Below are 19237 nucleotides of genomic sequence, written 5' to 3'. Positions count from 1 at the left end.
TTAAAAGGAAAACCAAGGAACGTGACAGACCAAACACTCGTTTCTTCAGCATAGTTTTCCAATGCAGTTCATCATTTAAGTCAAATCCCATGTACAAAAAAAAAAAACAAACCACCAACAAAATCTGGCAATGTCAAAATAATGCCGTAAGAAAACGTGTTGCAATAAGGAGACTAGCAGTGTATTCACTTTCAAAGATGATGAACAAAATATAACTTTTAATCATATAGCTGATTTGAGGTAAGTAAGCTTATACCTAATATTCACAGCACCCATCACAAGAATACTTTGTTCTTGAACAAGTTGCACTTGTAAAACATGGGAAAGACTTATTTTACTTTTACTGTTAACTGAATGTTTTTAAGAAGAAAATGTTTCAAATACCATCATTAAAATCGTGACGGGGACCACAGCCTTCAACCAAGAGGGGGTCTCATTCCAGACAGTATGCAAAGACAGTGAGGAAGTTCCTTCCCTAAAGGTCTTGCAACATAACTATACAAAACACATAAGTAGGAAGTAAATCCTTCTCCCGTATTACATATATAGAACAAAGGTGGAGATAAGTTAAGGGCAATGCATGAAAAATTACTTACAGCCCACTTGAGAAGCTTAGGCAGACATTAGAAACTTAAATCCAGAGTTGTAATTCTGAAAACTCATTCTCAGATACTACATAATGAATGCTGAGGTTTGTAACCACAACGAACACCTCCTTTCTTATTTTACAAATGCTTCCTGGACTCCCAATTTCTTCCATCAGTCATACAAAACAACAGTTGAGCCATGATGACGCAGCCAAGCAGCTTCACATGATTTTACACCAGAACACCATCAATACACAATGAGGTATTTCTCTGCCATCCTCGGTCTTAATGCAGCAGACTTTCTCAGACACAGAAAATGCTAACCATCAGGCTCAGCCTTATCACAAGACACAGTGGAAACCACTGTAATACCTTTCCTCCCTGCCTTTTTTTAAACAGCTATAGCAGGAGATCACCCACACCATTAGATAATAAGCTTGTGATTAGCATACTCACACAGGATGTGGGAAACCAGGGATCATTTTAGAAGATACTGAGGGGAAAGATCAGCCTGACTTGATCACAGGATAACTGTGAGTCATCAATGTGATCAGGCAGAGGAAGATGAAAAAAAAAAATAAATAAATAGACAGACAAACAGACCTACGTTGTATCATGAGGGGATATTTCCAGTAAAGACAGGGAAGAATTAATGCCATCATACAAGCCACTAGCATAACCTCAGCTGAATACAAGGTACAATTCCAGTCAGCCATATTTAACGACATGAATTTTTTACTAGAACAGATGCAAAGATGATGAGAGCAATAGGAGCCTGTTACACAAGGATAAGACTAAAAGCCCGTGACATGTCAAGCTTAAGTAAAGCAAAGCTAAATGACAGTGTTAGAAGAGGAGAAAATACATGCTGCCCACATATAAAGCTAAGCTGCAAGTCAGAATGTTTATAAACGTCAGAAGAGCAGGACTCTGGAAGAATCAGAGGAGAGTAGAAAACCTAGCTATGTTCAAGACAGAAAGCAAGAGTCTGACCACTGTATTTCAGAGACTGCGTGAATGGCGCGGTTGTCACCATGGCAGAACAGCCCCAAATGACACAGGTGGCTCCTTTCGCCTGAGGATATTCCAGTCCACACTCCCAGACAGCATACCTGGAGCATAGCAGGGGGGGCATAGAAGGACTACCTGAACCTGTTCATATACTGACAACTGACTTGAAAAAAAAGCGATAAAATAATCAAACCTCCAAACAAAATAAAAATCACAAAACCTGTAAAGGGAGAGCAAAATTGAAATGTGATAGCTTTTAGCCAGTCGGGTTTCACTGGGGTGTAAGACACTGAACAAAAAGACTTTATTCCCCATTCTGAGTTCATTGATGAATTCATCGATGAATGGGAAATGCAGGTCTGAATCCTTTGGGGAAGAGATGGAGCTCATCTCCACCCCAAACATGGCACAGTAGGGTCTAGGCTAGTCAGCCCTTCTACAAGTTTGTCAGCACCTGCCCTCAAGGGAAGGGTAGTGAGACACACACAAAGCCCACTCCCTGCCCACCACACCTGTGGGAAGAGGAACAGCAGCACAACACAACACGCTGTTTAGACAGATACTGACTTTAAGGGGCCTTCTGCTCAGCTTGTTGGCTACGTTGGGTAACAACCTGAGGCATCTAATTCTCAGCATGAGATAGACTAGGTGCTTTATATATGGCTCTTGAAGTCACTTTAACCCCTACTTCCCAAATCATTTACAAACTGACTGCACTTTTCATAACATTCCTCCAAGACTGTATTCCAAAATAATCCCTAAAATCCGCTCCCCTCCTCAAGCACTCTGCAGTAAACACACCACCATGGCAGAGAAATAACGAATGGTATTTTCAGTCTTTGACACTTCATAGTCATATACATACAACAAACCCTCCAGCAATAGCCATTCCAAATCTGTATGCATTATATCATTGACTCAATCATTAAAGGTGCCCCTCATCCCACTCCTTAGCCGAGTTAAAACCTTTCAGAAAACAGATTTCAGAAAACAGAAAACTGCTGATTTTGCTGAATTCCTTACTTTCCCACCTCAAACAATACCGCTACCTAACTGCTACTATCAACTCTTAATTTACCTATAGCACTCTCAAGCACCAACAGTTCATAGCACTACAAGTGCAGTCAATACTGCAAGTTAATTTCTGAAGTAGCAATTAGACAGTACCTGAATCAAAAGCTGTCATTTAATAGTTATCTACAAGTGAAAACAATGGGTCTTTTATTTAATGTAGCATCTTGCTTAAATGAGTTTTTATTGACATTATAAGGGATCAACCAGTTTGCAAGCAATGAAAACAATTAAATTATACTGACAGCTTAACTGGTTTTTTTTTGTTTTGTTTTTTTTTTTTTTTTTTGTTTTTGTTTTTTTTTTAACCAGAAATTCAGCTATTCTAAGTTAGTAGTTACATTTAGTTTGAAATGTTTCAGTTGGAGCCTTTCACTCCCAAGTACATTGGTGATGACCTGTGTCCAGCACCAGTCCGTTCTTTATGCCAACATTGCCCAGCTGTGGTCCCTAATATTTAGTCTGTGGTATTTTAAAACCTTACAATAATTCTGGATGACCAAACTTGCCCTTATCAAGCTAATGCTATCATTTAAATCACTATCTTCTTTTAGTACATCCAGCAAGTCTAATGCATTACCATTTATAAGTAAGTTTCTATGAGTAAATCCATTCCTGGTCTGGTATTTTGCCAATGTCCAAAATAAAAATATAGTAGTGCTAGGGAAAAAAAAGTTTCACCCATTTATTATCTCAAAGCACACAAAATTCACTCAGAAAAAAACACCCTGCTCAAAAACACAGCTCCACCCCCAAACCACAGGCTTCATAGTATCTGGCAAGGATGTTTAAAAACAAAAGCTAAAAGCACTGCAGACTTTGTATGTTTAAAGTTAAGCAAAGTGGAAAGCAATTACCACCACAACTGGGTTTTGGGTTTTGTTTTGGGTTTTTCTTGTTTGTTTGTTTGTTTTTCAATAGCTGCATGTAAGCATTTCATCAGTTTGGATACATCAGAGTTCACTTACATTCACTCAAATTCAATTAGTAATACATACAAAATTTCCCTTATTTTGCCAACTATGTCATATGAATAGCCAGTCCTAAAGTACTTAAAATTACACTATACATTGGTTGCCTGCTAGAATGGAGAAGGTTTGCAGATCATATCACTCATATTCTCTCAAAGGCCACATGGGGAAAAGGTATAAGCAGATAATAACAGAACCAGACGCACCGCAATGCCAAGTCCAGTGGGACTGGGACACGCACGGGTTGATAAAAGAATGGTATCACAACACAGCAGAAACAAGGGCACCTAATAATTTTGGTACTGATTAATATTTTACTCATTTAAAGTCATAACACTCCTGGCAATACCAGCATCTTGCTCATCACTTGCTTACCCTTTGCACACTGCAGCCTGCCCATACTCAAACACAATCCAGAATATATAATTTTTCACGAAGGAGATAGGTTTATTTTTTTTTATGCTCCCCTCCCTCTACGTGCCTGAGCTTGCATTATAAATATGGTATTCTTGGCCAGAAACGTGCTATGTATGTCTCGTAGCAATGCTACTCAGCATTGTGTTCAGTCTGAACTCTAATTTCTTGCCTCAGTTTCCCCTGAACATCATTTTTATTTTCTCTTGTTTCACGTGAACTAGTACTACTTTTGTGAAGCTGAAAAGCCACTTGTCTACTTCAGGCTTTTTGTTACGAATTTCTGTTGGGACAGCAATCACAAGGATCTCTCTAAAGAGAAGCTAGTCTTGTTCTTCATGACAAAGGTTGAAGTGAAATAATTTAAGCGTATCTTTTAGTTTCATCTAATGATAGCTTAATTTTCAGGAACTGGAGTGGTATCAGACCCCATAAAAATTGGTACCCTGTGTAAAGTCAGACCACGAGATCATAAACCATTATTGTAAAAACACGCAAGTCTCAAGAGTGGCAATTTTAGTTACAATAAAGATTAAAATCTGTTCAAAAGCTTCAAAGCACAGGGTTCCCAACCAAATGCAAATAAGCATAATTTCAAACATTTCTAAATTGCAGCAACCTTTAAATAGAGAATATTTAAAATGCTTAGAAAAGTAAATGACAGGCAACTTATTCAACTGACACTACAGGCGGAATTTTTACACAAACAAAATGTAATTATAAGCTGGAATTGAGTCAACGTACTCAAAGTCAATGCTTCTCTCGATCAGTTAAAAAAAAAAAAATCATCACACGATGATTCAATACCATAAAAAGACATATGCAGAATAACCTTTTTATCTATTTACTATCTACTTAAAATTAGGGTGACAACAAACATTAACGTCTTAAGTTCTTCTTGTATTCATTTGATCTTACTTAATTGGGTGGTCTTTTATTACACAAGCAAACTCACCGAAGACAATCGTATTGTTCTGCATCAGGAAGATACTGCAAAACCAGCTTTCATGCTTGTATGTGCACCAGTATTGCTATGATGCATGAGTGATTATGAAATTATTTAATTGCCCTCTTTCCACAGCCCTAGTTATTTCTCTCAGGTTAAAGTACAGAGCTGGCTGATTGTGAAATACCTTTAATCATTTGAATGTAATATTCTGCCAATGTCATATTTGCATGTTAATCTTTTATTTGCAGTGATTAATTTACTAAACTGGACAAAAGGAAAATGTGATTTTACACTTCACAAACAAAGCATAAAACCAGACTCCTAAAATATAAAAGACAGACATTAGAGATAACAGTGAGAACTTATGTATCTAAAACTTACCATGGAGGTACTATTTACCTTTTAGCATCTGACTTTTTCCCCTGCGTGCATTTTTGAGTCTCAGTTTAGAAATCACCAATATGATTTTGGGGTATATGTAAGATTGAGTTAAAATATTGACAATGACTTGCAATCTGTTATGATTTTTTCCTTAAGTATTAAAGCCTTCCTACCATTAAACGCTATTGGAAGCATTAAAATCATGAGTTAATTACACATGCCATTTAAAACTTATTATGAAAACTGCATTTCTGATTAATTTACTGCTGACAGAATTGTTACTAGAACACTTCTACACTATAAACTGTAACTCTTACATCCAATTCAGCTACTAGTCCTGGAGAAATGTTTCATTAAACATATTTATAACCTTAGTCCCAAGACATTTTTCAGATCCTAAGTAACACCACAATGAATAAAACTGAATACATAAAACATATAGTTCTGTACAGCATGAAACTAAGGAAAACTATCATCAAACGACAAAATTATTTTGATACATGATGAACTACACAGCACAATCATTGTTTATCAGTAACAGAAAAAGTTGGAAAATTAAACGTCTAAACCAGTAAGTCATGTGGTGCCAATGATAAGATCTGAGAAATACCAAATTCCCCAATAAGTCATTGTGAACTTTGTGCTCAGCATCATACAATCAGGTTAAATTTGCTTTCTTCTTACTACGCACAAATCAAACAAGTGTCAGTTTTACTGCGAGTCTTACTGCATTTGAGGGTTCACAGTGTTTTCCAAAGACCACCTAAAAAATGATGGGCAATAAGGGAATATCAAAGGAAAAAAAGCCACCACATGACTGGAGAAGTTTTAAATGCATATTAGCAACAGCAACAACAAAAAACCCAAACAACCAACCACCAAAAAAAAAAAAGCTTTAAACGCATATTAGAATGCAAATAAAGATTTTTCATATGCCCTCTCACTGACACCTGTATATGTATTTCTTGTTATTATCATGCTAATGGCAAGATTCTGGACCTAAATAAAAACAAAAGAGAATCCAAGACAAAGCCCACTGGCTGTAAGCAGATAACCAATACAATGATCAAACCAGTATAATTATTAAACTTACTGTCACTTTTGCTACCACCTTCCTTTCTTGCAAATTCCTCAAACACACACAGGTAGCAAGAATCACTCTAGCAGCGACATCCTGTTCCTAACAAGCTTGCTCCCCCAGGTCACGTGAAGTCCCAACTCATTCATCACCACATTCCCAAGATGCAGGTGCTCCATCCTGTGACCAGCATGCACTCAATCACCTACAGATGGACAACAACTGGGCATCCAGAAAAGAAAAGCAGGAAAGGAATTATGCACAGGTTACCAAGTCTAACAGATCACTGGGAAAGAAAGCATCATGGTCCAGCCTACTTTCATTGTTTTCCAGTTTGTTTGTTGCTCCCATGGTATGTTCAAACATATGCCCACCTGGATGTCATTTCTGAGCATATGAAGAAGGTGTTGATTAGGAATCAACAGCATGGATTTACCAAGGTTAAACAATGCCTGACCAATGTGATTGCTCCCTGTCATAAATTGACAGAATTGATAGATGAGATCAGTGGTGTCATCTACCTTGATTTTAACAAGACTTTCAACACTGTCTCCCACAGCATCTTCGCATCTAAGTTACAGTCTAGATAGGTAGACTACTAGATGATATAAAACCCTGTCTCTGTCATTAGGCTCGAGGAGTAGTTGTTCATGGTTCACAATCTACCCGTAATCTGGTTACAAGTAGGTAGGTTAAGGGCCCTATCCTGTTTAATATCTTTAACAGTAACCCAGCAGAGCATACAAAAACTTACCCTCATCAAGTCTGCAGGTAACACCAGATTTAGGGGTGCAGCTGATGTACTGGAGGGCAGGGCTGCCATTCAGAATGACTTAGACAGGCTTGAGGAATGAGGCAGAAACTTTATGAGACCATAGCCTGAAGACTAAGGTACTGGCAAGCAGCTCTGCTGAAAAGGACCTGGGAGGACAGTAGGCAAGACAAATCAGCAGCCCACCTGGCAGCAATGAGAGCTAAAAACATTCTGAGATCTGGGAACAGAATCACAGTCAGTGGACTGAGGGAAGCAATTGTTCTGCTTCATGTACCATCCATTACTCTGGTATCTGGACTACTGCATCTACTTTTGGATCCCAACTATGAAGCATCAGTCAACTGAAGCAAGTTCAGTGAAAGGCCACAAAGACAGCTGGTGACTGGAGCACATGCCCTGTGAGGAGAAGCTGAAGACACCAGGATATTACAGCCTGAAGAGGCTTTGGAGCATCTAATAGTGTCTTTACAATATAAGACTAGATTACTGAAAAGATGGAACCAGGCTTTTTACGACAGTGCATGTCAGGGGTAGAATGATGTCAACCGACACCAGGGAATTTATAGGTATTTATTAGATATAAGAGGAAAAAAAAAAAAACAACAACAACAACAAAAAAACACTAAGCACTGGAATAGATGCCCCAAAATACAGTACAGTATCTGTCCTTGGAGCTTTCCAAGATCCCACCCAACAAAGCCCTAAGTAACCTCGTCTGATCTTGTACGTGACCCCACTTCAGCGGAAGGATGGACTGGAGACTCCTCGAAGTCTCTTCTAACCTGAATGAGTCTACAAACCAATGTTGGAATTGTGTACATATGTCAAGCAGAGCATGCACATTTAGGCACAATGCATCCAGGAAGACAGGAGAAACTTCAAGCATATTCAAAACATGTCATACAAGTGATCTATGTACATGCAGTAAATTAAATGCCTTCACTAGTCTCCAAATTGTATGCACTTCCGCAGATCAAAAGAACGGCGTATGCATGTATTTAATCATGTGACTGACGAGGGCCCCACAGAACATGTCCTTCAAAAGCCTCTACAAAGCTACTTGATTCACTGAGCCAGGAAGACTGAACAACCTTAACCACAATTAATCCTAATTCAGTTAGTAGCACTGCAGCTATGGGGGAGAAGCCACCAAACCCAAAAGCTAATTATAAACGAGAAGAGACTACAGGTACAGCCTACACTTCATGGATGTCAGAACAGTCCCTAATGGTAGAATATAAACTGCAGCTCAGAATTCTGAGTATGATGCTACTCAGCATTGTACCAGATAACTGCACTCAGTCAAGGAGCATACTTTGTTGTTGCTATATGCTCTTTGTGGTAGGTATATTTTACCCTTCTCGCTAAGGCCTAATAGTTGGACAAAATATTACTCACAGAGACAAAATGTACAAACCGTTTGCAATAAAAGGCCAATTAGAAGTCTTTTGCAATGCTTCCTCTCGCTTTGCAGGGGCACATAGAATTATGACTTGTGGCTACAATTCTGACCTTTAGTTGGAACCAAATTTCTTCATATACTGGTTTCATTGATAAAGAAGGTTGTGGCATTCAGGAGTTAGAAATAAAATAAAAAAAAATAAAAAAAACAAAACCCAATAACCACACCACATACAAAGCTTTTTACCACAGGAGGAGGAGAAGAGAACATTTTGCAATCCACTCTACAAGTCAGCTAAAATTTAAGATGAACTTTTCAACATCAAGAGTCCTGCGTTTGGTTGAAGAGCACCTATTAAAACTGCCATTAAAACAACAACTTTTCCCTGGGATTCTATTACAGATTCTTTCAATTTGACAAGAGTATCTTTCTGAAAAACAAAATCAAAGCCAAATTATTGCTTACCTTCCAGGTGAACAGTGCTGAGTCAGACTATGCTGATGAAAGCTACGCAGAAGCTTATACTTATCTCTTTTCCACAAACAAGTCAGGACAAAGTAATAGTACAGATAAAAGACTGAGAAAAAAACAAGCCAGGGAGTTTCTATTTGTAGAAAATATGCACTTTGTTTAGTAAGAAGTCCCTTCGTACCGAAACTTCTACCATTTAGGGAAAACAGTCTAAAAGTAAGAGGCCCAACAACAGCCAAAGTAAAAGATAATTGCAGGTGTTTTCCTCTAAGTCAGTCCCAATTACTTGAGCACATATATTAAGATAAAAAAATCCCACATGAATGAAACATCACTGTTTTGTCTTCTTCCTACTTTCACTAAAATAAAGGGAGAGTTGACATCAAGGCTGACTTAAGAAATGTGAAAAGGTTCTGCCCATCTTTGCTATCACCGATTTTGCTGATACACGAAGCACTCCAGGCAACCATTTCCATAACAGTCTTTTGGTCGGCCTTTCAAGCATTGTGCTTTTTTCCTTTGAACTAAGCAATCTATAGGTGAAAACACCTGGAATCAAATTGCTGAGAACTTTTCAGTAACCATTTCACTCAAGAGCCATACTAAAACGGGATCGCTGTGTAACCTGACAGTGGATTTTAGGGGATTCTGGGTTTTGCACCTATTTTAGCTCTCCAGAATGGTGTGTCAAAAAATGACGAATGCAACACAATAAGGGCCAGAAAGTTTCCTATTATAATGATTATATCATTCTTTATGGATAAAGCTTCAAGGAACACATCAATCTCCAAAGTTACTGTTTCATATTGTTTCATCAGTATTTTATACCATACCACCGACATGCTGAAAGCATCAGCCAGTTATTTTCCTTGATTTGGCTTCAGTCTTTGCTGTCATAGTTTTGACTTTAACGGGTCCTTTCTGGACTTTGTAGAAAGTTGTAGAGCTGTCCTTCACACAGCAGATGCACAAACCCATCACAATTGCTTCTGTATGTTCTTAACACTCAAAGGGACAAGTATATGATTTTATTTTAATCCCTCCAAGCTATCTGCCTTTTCAGATGATATTCCAACACTACTTTTCATCCAGAGAATCAACAAGGTTTGACAAGAGAGTTTAACTAAGGACTAAATTTTGTTAGAATCAGAAGAGAAGAGGGATGCTGACATCTGGGAAATAACAATGATGGAGAAAGATAAGTGACAAGCATTACAACACAATACATTAGACAACACCATAAAGCAATGTTTTCCTATTAACCATGAGATGTTGTGGACTTAACTGTGATCCCAGAAGCTGATGAGTCTCTTCTGAGATAAGCTGAGAATCTAGGTTACTCAAGGAATTTGTCAGGGACTCCAGGAACACTTCCTGGGAGTGGGTACTATGGGAAACCAGTAGAAGTTCTAAATACTTATTAAATATATTAGTCAGAAGAAAATGGCTGTGAGCTAGGGGTATGTTGACGCCACTCAGGTTTACGCAGAGATTTTAAAGCCAGAGAATAGTAACAGCTGTCACTGGGATCTGCAGAGCTGCTGCATTAAAAAAAATAGTCTAGGCTGTATCTTCATCAAGACACTAACCCAGCCTATACAAAGGCTGAGGAATGAGTAAAATTTGGTCAGTTGCAGTGGACAAGGTAAAAATGATATTGTTAGGTTGGTGAGGAAGAAAATTTGAGGAAACAGCAAAGACCATCTCTACCACTGAATGAGCTCAACCTGAAGCCTTACTTCACTACATCTATCTGAACTCTATCAAGGAAAACTATGAATGTGAACAGTAAGTAGAAGGTACAGGAAAACTGTCCTTAGGGCTCTAAGGCTATCAATACATTGGAAACTGATTTTACTGCGGGTTTCACCACTGAAACACCTTATGACCCAAGATGAACCTACCTCAAGTTCGCTTCTTACCAACATACCACATTTTGGCAATACCATGCCCAGAAAGGGCTAACAGTAGATCCCTAGATGCAACACAAGAAGGAGCTATACACTGTCCTCTGAAAGGCCTTTGGATACCCAGAATATGCTATTGCCTCCAACCTGGAAACCATCACGGCCCAATTTATAACCGAAAAAAAAAAATTGGCAGGGCACTGACAACTACAGAACAGCTGGCTTTTTGAATCTTTGAAGGACACATATATTACCATTGAGATGACAGGCTGCTGTTGCACTACACGAGTCCTCGATCAAACCTAATCCACCACAAATAACCATTTTTTTTCATCATTTTGCATGAGGTATCAAGACCACAGTCAAAAGAACTAACTCAAAAATGCAGTCAGGTGCAATGAACATATCAATATCTTTGATTACAATGTTCCTTCTCATGTATTCTTGAAAAATCTCTTTCATAAAGTCAAGGATTAAAAGCAAACAGGACCAGGTCCAAGGGTTGTAAACAATACATAAAACTTTCTCCAGAACAGCTTTATATATGTCTGTTAGTGCTGATGTGTCTGTCAGTACGCTGCCAAGCCTCTTTTCTCAAGTGTCTGAATTCCAAAGATAGCTATAAGTTGTCCAACTGCATTGTTTTACCTGAATTTTGTGACTTCTAAATAAGAAGTAGGCTAGGGACAAACTTATTTCCACTTGTGATCCAGAGATTTCAATTCTTCAGCAGAAGCCAAAGATAAAGCACCAGATAAACATATAAAAATACACTACATGCCTGAATTAATTTTAGGAATATATATCAATGTGTATTTGCTTTAATTTTCATTTCCCTCTCACTTTAAAATCATAATAGTTAGATGCTAGAGTCTCTCAGTTCTTAATTTTACCAATCTGGAAAGGCTTGAATTTAAACACTCCCAAATGTGTAAGCTTTACCAAAAGTTTAAGAAACTAAATATTAACAATTGCAATTATACACTATGATATTTTGCAAGTGTTGGAATAAAATCCAAATAAAGTAAGATTTAAAAACCATCTTTCCTTTCAATATGCAAAACAAACCTGGTACAGCTGATAAACTGTTGAGATTTTTTAAAAATCAGTATAAAAATCACTACTATACCTTCAGTCACTGTGTATTAAAAAAAAAAAAAAAGATAACCTCTGTATTGATCAGTCTTTTCAGATCTATTACTTTGCTTGTTTCTTCCCTTTGAAAAGCCTTACAAAAGCTTCAAAAAAAAAAAAAAAAAAAAAGCATAGCAAAGTGAAGATTTAGAAAACTAACTTCCCTACTGAGTTATTTCAAAATAACTTCAGGACAGAAGAAAAAAAACACTGGCTGGAAATTTCCATGTTATTTCTTGTTTTTCTCTCACTTGCCCTTTGCGTGGGTTTTCCTGGGATATGTCCAAGATTCACAGCTATTCCAAGCAACAGAGCTGGGACTTCACAGTTACTGCAACTGATGCAAGAAGCCTCATAGGGACGATCTCACTTTATATTAACCACAGAGTTCTCCAATTATTTTTAACTGAGCATCTTAATAAGCATAAAGCTTTTTTTTTCAAATACGAAAAACCCAGAACATTAAAATCTGAATACTGTTGTCAGGAAGTGTTTAACTATCTGCTATTTAGAAACTCTTTAAGCATGAAAAATTGTTCAGAATGGATTTTGAACCCTTTAAAGAAAATACAGGAAGTTGTATGTGAGTCTCTACAGAAAAGTTAAACCCAGGAAGATCAACATTTTACAGAAGGGTCAGTCTCTGCAAACCTCTCAACTCAGAAGATGAGGTGTAGAAAATTGAGATTAGAGTGACTTATATCTTCTGGACATCAAGAAAATTTCTTTTAAAAAAACCCACAAAAGCCAAACTCTGAAAACATCTGGCAAAGCAAGAAAACATGAGTACAATTTGTTCTTCGGAAAAGTTAATGAAATTGCTAATCATCTACATAACTAACATCAAAATTACTTACTATTATACCCAAAAGCCCACGTGACACAAAGATTCAACCAGGACTACATGCATGAAAATAACCAGAGAAACAAATACAGGAAATCCATAGTGATTTGAACGAGATGATTGAGTAAAGAAAATCTAAAGCTGAGTGTGACATAGCCTTTATTTACTGCCACTGAATATGTAAGAGTAGATTTTATCATTGTCTCGTTGGGGGGAGAGCCTCCAATGAAGTTTCGTGCAACTCTTACCAACCACAGCTAATTCTGCAGTGCTTAGCATAACTAAAAACATTTTGTCTAAATTCTCAGGTGGGTGAAACCCCTAGAGAACTAGATTTCAATTGTGTTATTTTCATTTATGACCTAGTCAGTATCACCATATTGTGCTCCTTTAGCTCCAACGCAGCATTCACATATTGCCTCATTGGGGCGAGAACAATCTGCCTGAAGAACAATCAGTACAGCAAGACCCAGAACTACGACTGAAGGCTGCAGTAATGTAGCTCTAATGTAATCTCCACTGAAGTCAGCCACTGCCTTTGGTGACCAGATCGGTCTCTCAGAGACCAACTTGTTCATTTTATACTGATTATCTAATTAGGTCCAAATTAAGCAGTTTGTGCAGAAAGCTGGGTGCCCCAGAAAATGGATATTAACACAAGTAATATGCAAATAAAGTACTGGAGCCTAGTGTTATCTGTCTGAAACTCCAGTTGTACAAGTTCTTTGAGCAGCTGAGCTCCAAAGCATATACCCTTTTCCTGATTCTTCTTCCATTGGTCGCTAATTTTTTTTATAGGTATAAATTCAGGCTGCTTCAGAAATTACAGTATCCTGCTGATTTCTTCTTGGAAGCACCTAACAATTCTGGACAACTGTAGTGGCTTTTTCCCATCTGCAACAGAGCATTTTAAAGAAACCAGACAAACGCCTGTCTTACAAAAGACTATCAACTGGCTGTATGCAAACCTGCATCTAGAAGTTCCTGACCTACCGCTGTTGATCACTGGCATCCTTTATTTAAGTAAGAGTCTCTCCACAAAAAACACGTATCACAGCTTCAACGTGACATCTTGCCTGAGAGAAAAATTATTCAGGTAATTAAACACCACAGGACTAGGCACCTCACCAATGCCAATGATCCAGAAGACTCTGCTATCCTTTAATCCATGACAGAGTACACTTTAAATCCGTACGCAAGACCAGAGTCTTAGACTGCAAACTTTCCAGCCTTCTCCCCCATTAAACACTGGTTATGCTTTCAGTGTTTTAGCCAAGGAATACTAGATTTCATCCACATTAGTCCATATATTGTATTGACTGTCAAAAATTGTTATGTTCTTATGCAAATTAATCAATTCAGTTCTGGCAAGTAAATATTTGTACTAAACCGCCCAGGTTCTAATAGATGAGCACTAAGCTATTTACAAAGCCCATCTTTTGGCAGGCAAGAAATTAACAGAAAACAGGTAGTATATAATTTTGAACACTTAACAACTTTTGCTACTTATGCTGCAAGTACGAGACATGGATTTCAGTTTAGTCTGCTTTCTCTCAACAGTTTATAATGAAAGTGTTTCTTTAGTCATAACAAACATGTAGCAGAGTAATTAGAGCCTAAACGATAATGATATGTTCTATTTGATGGAATAAATAACTGAAGTGGCTATTTCAACCATATGGGGAATTTAGATCAAGTACTGAATAAAAACATCACAAAAAGAATAAACAGAAAATTTGTGCATGCGCGGTGGTGCTGAGACTCAAGCAATTATTTTCCAAATTCCGTGTTTCTCCAGGAGACACCAAAAGACAACAATGGCATTCCCCTATGGCAGGTTGCTTTCTTGCCTAATCCTACCATTACCACTCCACGTAACTTCATTTGTAATCCAACACACCGCTAACACTCATCTTCTCAAACTCTCAGTACTGGAAAGAAGTGGAAGCATATCCCAATTATGCTATTGATTCCCAGGGTGACCAATGTCATGTCTTGGTTGTTTTCATGCCTTGAAAACAGATACAATCCTTCTCTGCATGTGCTGGATATTTTGAGTCCATGATTTTTATAATTCTGACAAGCATGTCTTTAAAAAGGATGCAAGGCCTTTGCTGACCAGAAATCTAAGTCTCATATGAGAGCTGACTTTATGAGGAATAAAGTCCAATGCAAGAACAATTTTGTCATTAAAATTTTCATGAACGCACATAATTGAGCAACTAAAAATATGAAACTATTTTTAAGTAACATGCTGCAATTTCTATCATAAAGTAAAAGGTCTGTGGTGGGCCAAAATTTATCACTACAATGATGACCGTAACATTCACTACCTTATTCATAGTAATTATCAATATAGAACAGGGGCTTCGAAAGTTTGTGTACAGTTTTTAGTTGTACAGCATGGCATAAACCCTCAATTTCTATTCTTAATTCTCTACTTATTATAAATCCAGTGTAGCTGACAAAACATTACATTTTATCCAGTACTTTCTCCCAGCTCAGTGAAAATGAATTTGAGTCCATTTCATTAGGATACACTCTCTGCCCTTTTTTTTTCATTATAAATATCAAGCTTTATTTTAGATGGACTCTCTCAGAGCCTAATGCATGAACATTGCTTTGAAAATTAACATCCATTAATACAACTTCTATGCATGGGCCTTTGCAAACTAGAAATTGTCCTTTGACCATCTTATTAGTGATCAATGTTGTCTGTAAAATGCTCCACATGGTTACCCATTTCCTCAGGCACCTTTCTATTATCTTACTAGAAGTCTACATGGCTTCAAAAATTACTATATAAGATCAAAGAAAAAAAAAAAAAAAAACAACAACAAACTTTGTGTCTGTCAAGCACAAAGGCAACACTTCTACCCAAGGGAATCCTTGACCCACAGCTGCCTGGAGAGTGTATTCTGGGGAAGCATCACTGCAAGCTTTCCCAGTCATGGTCCTACTCTTGGCCGCTGTCAGTAGGAACTTTGGTATATGCCGGTATGGCATTTTTAATGTTCTCATAGGTGCTCTTTAGAATAATTCAGAATGTATACAGGCAGAGCTCACGTAAAACACAAAAAGTGTAATAATCCATGATGCTTGAGAGTTTGGACAGACTCATACCAGTTACCACTTACTGCTCTGAGACTAAAGACTTTAGAGAACTGTTTCCTACTCAGCTGCCAACAGTAATCAAACCATCAATGTAAAACAAGACTGTCTCTTTACTCTGTTATTATTTACCTTGACTGACAGGGAGCACTTCATCATCCTTCCAGCCAGGTATTTCAAGCCTTTATACACAATCGCCCCACAATCTACAGGTTAATTGTTCGTGTCTGTGAACTAGCAGTACTCCATTGACACAAAGTCACATTTATTAATCTCAGCTTTTTAAGAATAATTAGCGGATATAACAGAAATAAAGCAGTGCAATATATATGCTGTCACTCCTGGTCACCTGAGACTCAATTCTGCTCTCACTGAAAAGGGGGGGGGGGGAACAACTTCAGTTTCTCCACAACAAAGCCGTTATTTTCAGTTTCTTCTTTTTGTTTTTAATCAACATTCCTCCAAACGTAGCATCTGATATACTGGAGGACAAATGCGATGCCCGCAGGAAACACTATCACGACTGACCTACTTAAAATCACAAAAATACACGTTTCCATCCTCCCCAAGACAAACGGCCCGGCGGTGTTCAGCAGACACCCCACCACCACCACCACCACCACCACCACCACCACCACCACCCCCCGCAGGGAGAAACCCAAACCGCCGCCTGCCCTGTCGCCCCGCAGCCCACCGCGCACCCCGTTATTTCAAACACCGCCAAACCCTCCACAACGACCGCACAGCCCGGCCACCGCCGCCGACACGCACCGAAAGGGACGGCAGCTTCAAGCCAAGCCGGTGAGAGAGGGGGGAAGAAGAGGAGGAGGAGGAGGAGGAGGTGGTGGTGGTGGTGGCGCGGGCCCCCGGGTGAGGCGGGGGCGCTGACGGGAGCCGGGGCGGGAAGCGGCACCCCGCAGCAGCCCGGCGCAGCCCGCTCCCCGCCACCGGCCGCACTTCGCGCTTTCCTCACAGCAACTTCTAAAGGGAATGGTGCCTGACAAGCGCCGGTGAGTGCCCGGGCGGAGGGAAGGGGGGACGAGGGGGTAAAGCAGCCTGTGGGATGGCGGCGGGGCCAGCACCTGCCCCGCTCCTCAGCTGCCCGCCAGCGCCTGTGGCGCGGCTTTGTCCCCTGAGGTAAAAAGGAAAAAAAAAAAAAAAAAAAAAAAAAAAGAGAAGTTGGCCATTTCTGTTTAAAACTGCGGGCAGGGCCACGATGTGAAACCGGAAGCCCACGGTACCGACTTCAGGCCTCCCGCTGCTGACCGGGGCGCCACAGGCTGTGCCAGCCCATACCCCCGTCCCCCGCCCGGTTATGTAACGCACCGGCCCCGGCCCCGCCGGACGGGGAGCCCCGTGAGGAGACACCTCCGCCGGGCTGGGCCGGGCGGCTCTGCCACGAGCGCTGCTCGCCCTGTCGGCGGGTACCTGTCCCGGTAGGCGGAATCAAAGGGAGGAGGGAGCCCAGGGGCCACCTACCGCTGCCCGTCCGTGTCGGCGCCAACCTGCTCCAGGTGTCCCCCGCGGCGCCGCCCGCCCTCCGCCGAGCCCCCCCCGCGGCCGCCCCGCCGAGGGGGAGGGACGTGGGGCACACGCGGCGACGAGGAAGAGAAGCGAGTCGAAACGCTACCCGCCCCCCTCCCCCAAACCTCCGCCCGGGGTGAACCGCTCGCTCTACCGCCTCCTTCCCCGGAGCACGACAACAACAACCACGGCGGAGCCCGGCGTGCGGGGAGGGCACGGCCCCAACAGCCGCCAGGGAAGGGAGTGGGGGGACACAGCCTGCGATACCCCGGCCCCCTCCCCACACGGCTCCGCGAAGCCACCCGGAGAGGAAAGAAGAAAAAAAAAAATCCCCACGAAATAATATATATCAAAAAAGAAAGGAGTAAGTCACAACGCACCCGGCGTGTCCTCCTGGGCTGCGGTGCTCCGGCGGCGGCATGTAGCGGGGGGCAGCCGACGTGCGAGAGGGCGGCAGCACCCCCTACACCACCACCCCCCCCCCAGTCCCCGCCACCCACCGGGAGAGGGGGCGGGGATGGAGCCGAGCGGAGGGGGCAGAAATCTCAGGAGCGCGCCCAGGTCCCTCTTGCCGCCGAGAGAGCAGCTCCCCCCGCTCCGTGCCGGCACGTTGCGGTTTGTTGGCTTGTTTTTTCCTGTCCCCCCTCCCCGGTCCACCCTCTTCTTCCCCCCCCCCCCCCCCCCCCCGCCACCTTGAAAGCACGGCAGCGGCCCCCGGTACCTGGTCGGGAGGTGCGTCCCGCCGGCGGCCGCGCCGCCCGCAACCAGGAAGAAGGAGCGGGCGAAGGCACCCGCCGTGCTCCGCACCCCGCCGGCGGGGGCGGGCGGGACAAGAACACACACAGATATTCCCCCCCCTTCCCCGGGGAGAAGGAGGGAAAAGGGAACCCGCGGGGCGGACAGCGCGCTCCTGCCGGGTAAGGGAGGCGGGTGGGCTTGGACCACCGGGAGCTGGATTTGGCCACGGCTGCGGCGAGGCAGGGGGTGGCAACCTGCCTGGCTGCTCGCTGCCCTCTCGGGCCTGACAACCGTAGGCCGGTAACTCGTCCCCATAATTTAGCCTAGTGGGACTTTAATAAACCTGGCTCCTTGCGGGAGGGGGGGGGGGGCAAAAAGCTACCTGCAATTTTAGGCTCGAAGTCATGTGCCCGCAACAGATACCTGTGTAACTCCGTGCTTTGCCTGGTCTGAGCCCGAGTCGCAGGGCATAACTCACCGCTTCGCTGGGAGCCGCACGCTATGGCACGGGCTTCCTGCAGCCCCGTGACTCGGTGCCACCTTAGCGCGAGGCGCGGGCAAAGTTCGGCCACCTTCGTGGGAAGAAGTTTCACAGCATGAGCCGCGAAGGTGGGGCTGTTTGGGGTTTAGAGGGAAGAGAAACTGCCTTTGGAATTTCATCTGGCTTGCGGGGGGGGCACTTCACTTCTATGAATGCTTTGGGCAAGTAATGGTTCTTACCATCCCGTGCAAAAATGTAAAAAAAAGCGGGAAGTAAATATATAGATAGTTGCTTTTTTTTTTTTTTTTTAAGAAGTTACTTTATTTGGAAGGTTCATTGGTGATTACTGTATTTATCTGTTGCACCTGTCAAGTGCATCATGTTTAAA

The 19237-nt window shown here is 41.4% G+C and overlaps 1 protein-coding gene across 1 annotated transcript in view; it reads right to left on the bottom strand.

Annotated features, from left to right (window-relative positions):
* The window catches only part of MBP (myelin basic protein), a 124152-nt gene extending 105942 nt beyond the window's left edge, over positions 1–18210 (bottom strand). The window contains exon 1 of the mRNA XM_082479977.1: positions 17586–18210. The gene's annotated coding sequence lies outside the window, so the exon portion shown is untranslated. The remainder of the gene's footprint in view (positions 1–17585) is intronic.
* Between the last annotated feature and the right edge of the window lie 1027 nt (positions 18211–19237).

Source organism: Vanellus vanellus, assembly GCF_965231255.1.
Source record: "Vanellus vanellus genome assembly, chromosome: 2".
Lineage (NCBI taxonomy): Eukaryota > Metazoa > Chordata > Aves > Charadriiformes > Charadriidae > Vanellus > Vanellus vanellus.
This window is presented reverse-complemented; position numbering and strand designations above follow the sequence as displayed.